Source organism: Macrobrachium nipponense, chromosome 6 (genome assembly GCF_015104395.2).
Source record: "Macrobrachium nipponense isolate FS-2020 chromosome 6, ASM1510439v2, whole genome shotgun sequence".
In the NCBI taxonomy this organism is placed as follows: Eukaryota; Metazoa; Arthropoda; class Malacostraca; order Decapoda; family Palaemonidae; genus Macrobrachium; species Macrobrachium nipponense.
Window position 1 is genome coordinate 27,617,170 of NC_061108.1, and position 6,000 is coordinate 27,623,169.

Below are 6,000 nucleotides of genomic sequence, written 5' to 3' on the forward strand. Positions count from 1 at the left end.
GTTTTCGACCATTTCGGACGAGTTAAAGTTGATCAAATGTCGAATTTATTTTATTTATATTTTTTATATGCAAATATTTCAAAAATGAGAAAAGCTACAACCTTCAATTATTTTATGTTGTACTCTACATGAAATTGCACGCATTTTCATATATAAAACTCTATGAAACACCTAATATGAAACGGGGCAAATATTCCGAGAATGCAACGTACGCATTTCGGAGATTTGCGGCAGAGAATCCGCGCGCGGAGGGAAGGAAGTTTTTTTTAAATTCACCATAAATCTAAATATTGTGCTAGAGACTTCGAATTTGTTTCAAAATGAAGATAAATGATTGAATATTACTAGCCTGTAAGAGTTTTAGCTTACAATTGCGTTTTTCGACCATTTCGGTATATAGTCAAAGTTGACCGACCGAACGTGGTTTTTTTTCTATTTATCGTGATTTATATGCAAATATTTCAAAAATGAGAAAAGCTACAACCTTCAATTATTTTTTGTTGTATTCTACATGAAATTGCACTTCACATATCATATGTGCTAGAGACTTCCAATTTGTTGCAAAATGAAGGTAGAATTGATTAAATATACTAGAATATAAGAGTTTTAGCTTACAATTGCGTTTTTCGACTATTTCAGTATGTAGAGTCAAAGTTGACCAAAGGTTGAAATTTTGGCACTTATCGTTATTTATATGAAAATATTTCAAAACTGACAAAAGCTACAACCATGGGTTGTTTTTAGTTGTATTGTGCATGAAATTGCGCACATTTCCACGTGTAAAACCTCATGTAACGGCTAATTTAAAATGGTGCAAACATTACGACAATCGCACGTATGATTTTTTTAGAAGAGTTACCGCACGGACGTAAGGAAAAAGTTTTTTTCATAAATTCATCATAAATCGAAATATTGTGCTAAAGACTTCCAATTTGTTGCAAAATGAAGGTAAATTATTGAATATTACTAAACTATAAGAGTTTTAGCTTACAATTGCGTTTTTTGACCATTTCGGTAGAGTCAAAGTTGACCGAAGGTTGAAATTTTGGCACTTATCGTCATTTATATGAAAATAATTCAAAACTGATAAAAGCTACAATCATGATTATTTTTTAGTTGTATTCTACATGAAATTGCGCACATTTTCATATATAATACTCCATGTAACTGCTAATTTAAAATGGTGCAAAAATTATGTCAGTGACAAAATAATTTCCGAGATGTGTCACTGATACTTTTTAGTGCGATACGAAAAAAATTCGCACTTGCGCGCTTGCGTAACAATTGTAAACAAAACAACACCTTGATCCGTGAACTCCCAGCATCCCCCAAGGCACGTGATTCAAAAGTTTTCGGCCTTTAAGTATTTTTCCGCAAATTTTTAAAAAAACTTTTTTATGTAGACATAAATTACGTCCAGTCGGCACCCAAAAGACAATTTATCTCGACGTAAAATACGTCCAATAGGCGTTTAAGGGTTAATTACTTGTCTCATCTTGGGAATCCAAAATCCACTAGTCTTAACAGTGTTCAAGGTGGTTTGGAGGCCAACATGTTTACTTAAAAGGTGGAAAAATTGTACAAGAAGTTCAGTTATCTTCTTTCTCTTACTCAACATAACAGGATTTTGAAGTTCATGTGACACACACAGGGATTTGGCAATGCATCCCCTAGACCTCATTAGTCTCGTATCATCAAGGAACAAGTCTAGATTATTTACTAAATCAGGGACTTACTTGAGTTTTGGCAATGCATCCCCTAGACCTGATAAGTCCCGTACATCAAGGAACAAGTCTAGATTATTTACTAAATCAGGGACTTCCTTGAGTTTTAAATTAGGGACCTCCTTTGGTAAGTTAAGACAACCCAACTCACTGGGGAAGCATTCCCTTTGCATCTGACTTAAGAGATGAAGCCTTTCAATACCTCCAGGATTCTTGCTACTTTTTCTCATTTTAAATATTGCCTTGAACACCAGGGTAATTACTCTTAAAACCCAGCAAAAAGACTAAAACCTTTGTACATCAATAACTGGTTCAGTAGACATTTCTGAATATACATGAAATGTAGCATAACTACTGCTCCATGGAGCCTCAAGACACTGGCATCAGACAAACACCCTAAGGCATAATCAGGCCACAATTTTCGAAAATCTGGTAGCCATATTGGTCCATGTTGCCAAAAAGACAATTGCTTCACAAACTCATTAAAGGACAAACCTGTGGTAAGAAGATCACAAGGATTATCTTCACTTTTTACATATCTGAATTGGATGGTTATACCATAATCTTTCAACTAGGACTGTTTGAACATTGCAATATCTACTCTATTACGACCAAATACACTCTTGACATTAATATTATCAGCTACGAGCCATTGAAGAACAACTTGAGAATCTACTCCAATAGTGACATCCAAAAACTATAAGTTGGAAAAAGAATCCAAAACAGTGGGAAGACTCTTTAGGGCGTGATGAATACCAAGTAACTCTACAGTAGGAAGGGTCCTAGACTTAATAGGGCAACTCTAGATTTAGCATAAAACAGATTTGAACACCCATCAGCTACATTGTAAACAGCAAAGCCATAAACCAATTTGGAAGGATAATTTTTAACCAATTTGTATTTTTCATAGTTAACAAAACTGAAGTCTTAACAATAAGATAAATCTTCTTGCGCCAGCTGGAAACCAGTTAAAACAACCAAAGATTGTAAAGCAAGTAATCTGTGAAATCTGGCAACTCTTGTGTATACGAAGTTGAAGTTGGTCGTCAACCCTAATGTACTGCATTCACTGTACACTGATTCTATCTCTTTTAGATAGTGTGATGCAAACACTGACTTGCATCTCCAGAAAGTTGCTTGAAGGGTCTCCTTCAGGGAAAGGTTCTTCTTAAATACCACTGAAGTGGAAATCACTCTGATTTCATGCACTTTTACCTTAATAGGTAAACATTCTTCACCAATTTGAGTGTGATTCTCTAATCACTTCCCTTAAGAAGAATGACAGGGCATTCTTAGAAAGAGGACATGGGGATCCTTTACTAACATCGATCAATTACTGGAAAGGCCTCTAGTCTTCTCCATCCTTTTCAAGCAAAACTTCAGGGCTCTCACTGGACAGAGGACTCTCTTCTCTCCTTCAGGCCCTAATATTTATGACAGACTCTTGATTACAAAAGAATGAGGCCAGGGTCTACTAGGATTCTCGTTTTGGTGAGAAAATTTAGAGATAGTGAACAGATCGTGTCTCCTCCAGAGAACCCAAATCTCCTATCCATAGCCTGAAGTTCATTTACTCTTTTAGCTGTAGCTAAGGCTATTAAAAAGAGCGTCTTCTTTGTCAGGTTTCTGAATGAGGCATCCTCCAATGGTTTAAAAGGAGGGGCTGAAAGCCACTTTAACACCACATCTAGATTCCAGACCACTGAATCTTTTCCTCTTTTACTCATATTCAAAGATTTAATCAAGTCTGTGATGTCTCGGTTTACCAACAGATCTTATCCTCTATATGTGAAAACAGAGTTGAGCATAGCTCTACGTATAACCCTTGATCGTAGATGCAGATAAGCCTCTGGAATCTCTGAGGAAAAGAAGAAAGTCTGCAATTTCTGCCACAGTTGTCTTTGAAGACGAAATACCTTTTTATTAATACCATTTGCAGAAGATTGCCCACTTATTTTGGCAGACTGCTGCACAGGATTTAAGTCTACATTCTGAAATTGCTCTAGCAGCCTTTCTTGAAAACCCTTTCGCTCAAAGTAATCTGTTGACAGTTTGAATCCTGTCAGAGCAAGAGAGAATAGCCCTTGATGAAACCTCTTGAAGTGTGGTTGTCTGAGCAAATTTGTCTTCTGAGGGAGCAATCTTGGGAAGTCCATTATGCGTTCCAACAAATCTGAAAACCACTCTTTTAGTGGCCAGAACGGGGCTATCAAAACCATGGACACATTCCTGTGTTTTAGTAACTTGTTTAGTACCTCCCTTATTAACTCGAATGGAGGGAAGCCGTAAAGGAATTTGTCTGACCAATCCTGTAGCATTGCGTCCATAGCCAATGGTAGGGGATCTGGTACTGGGGAGGAGAATGTTGGTAGTCAAGAATTTCTGTGCATCACAAAAAGATTGATCATAGCTTTTCTCCATAACTTCCAGAGGGACCCAGACCTTCCAATCTGGAGTCCAATCCGTGGAGATCACTTTAGTCCATCTGCTCAATTGATCCACAAGGACATTGTTTCCCTTGGCAAAAATCTTGTGACGATTGTTGTCCAATTCTCCTTGGACCACGGTAGGAGATCCCTTGCTGCTTGGCTGTGATGGTACGTAATTGCTTTACAGCAAAGGAAAATAAAGGAAAGGAAAACACATTTACATGAAGTTCGGCAGTAAGGAGGCATTCGCGCATGTTGTTGGAGGTGCCTGTTCTCATGATGGTTCTAGAATCGGCAGGAGTTTTGTGGAACTCGACAGGCGTCGACGTGATGTGAGAAACGCCGTGATTTCTGATGCAATACCTCGTCTAGATTCATCTAAGAAGTTCCGGTAATCTCGGGAGTCTGTGACGTTCGCCATAGGCTCCGCCCCCAGAATACCGTATAAATACAACGGACGAAGTAGAAGGAAGCAGAGATCATTAGTAAGAGTCACAGGAGAGATCATCAGTTAGTCACAGAGAGATATCCTCAGTAAGAGCCACAGATCAGATTATCGGTGAGAGATCAGCAGCAGCAGAGATCATCCGAGAGAGATAAGAGAAAAAGGGACCGACGAAGGATCAGAAATAAAGTTGCTCGAGAGTTGGTTGAATTTTGGTCAAGCCATCTTCAGGAGTGGACGACAGAGTTATTTCGACGTTGGGGGAGACTTCAGAGAAGAGACGTTCTGGGAAGTTCCTGCCCCTCATGAATCAAGAGTAGACATTATTTTCCGCAATACGGAGTCAAGAAGACGTCGGCAATCGCAGTTCTCCTTTGGTGAAGCCATCGTTTTGAGTTGCCAAACCGGCTGGCAAGTATTTCCATTCCCTCACTGTTCCCCCAGTCCATGCAGTAAAAGATTCTATTTTTTTTTATGTAAATAGGAGATACCATTCTGTATTTACCTTTGTTAGTAAGCTTGTAAATAAACCTTTGTTGTGTTAGTGTTTCTTTCTATATTCGTATCCCCAGTTTCAACTGTTGGTGTTGAAAATTTGTTTGGTTGTTTTTATTTCATATTGAACCTGAAGCAGACCTCTCTCTCAGAGGCCGTAACATTGCTTAGGCTATCAACACTTTAACAGTTTAAAACGGAGAATAGAGAAAGAACCAGGATGAGTGAGATGGTGAAACAGTTTATTGAATCAGGTAAGCTCCTAGGTCTGCAGGGGAATGATCTCCGTGAGTATGTTGAGAGGAAAGAAAGGGAAAAGTATGAGAGATGAAAGAGCGGTTGAGAGAGAAGTAATGAAAATGCAGCAAGAGAGAGAAGCAATGAAAATGCAGCAAGAGAGAGAAGCAATGAAGATGCAGCAAGAGAGAGAGAAGTAATGAAAATGCAGCAAGAGAGAGAAATGTTGGAAATGCAGCGGGAAGAGAGAGAGAAAGAGCGTATGCATGAGCAGGAAGAGAGAGAGAAAGAGCGTATGCATGAGTTGGAAATTGCGCGGTTAAGACAAAGCACTCTTAACAGTCAGACAGGCGAGAATGAAAACGAAGTTGATACATTAGGTATGAGTGCAGTGTTGAAATTAGTACCAAAGTTTGATGAGGAAGATGTAACAAAATATTTCATGTGTTTTGAGAAGTTAATGGAACGAGTAGGTTCTCCTAAAGAAATGTGGACTTTATATTTGCAGTCAGTTTTGAGTGGTAGGGCACTTACTGTGTATAGTTGCATGTCTAAGTAGGAATGTGATAATTATGATATTGTGAAAGAAACTGTTCTTAGCGCGTATAGGTTAGTACTGGAGGCGTACCGTAAGAAATTTAGAAGTTTGAGAAAGGATGAAAATATTACG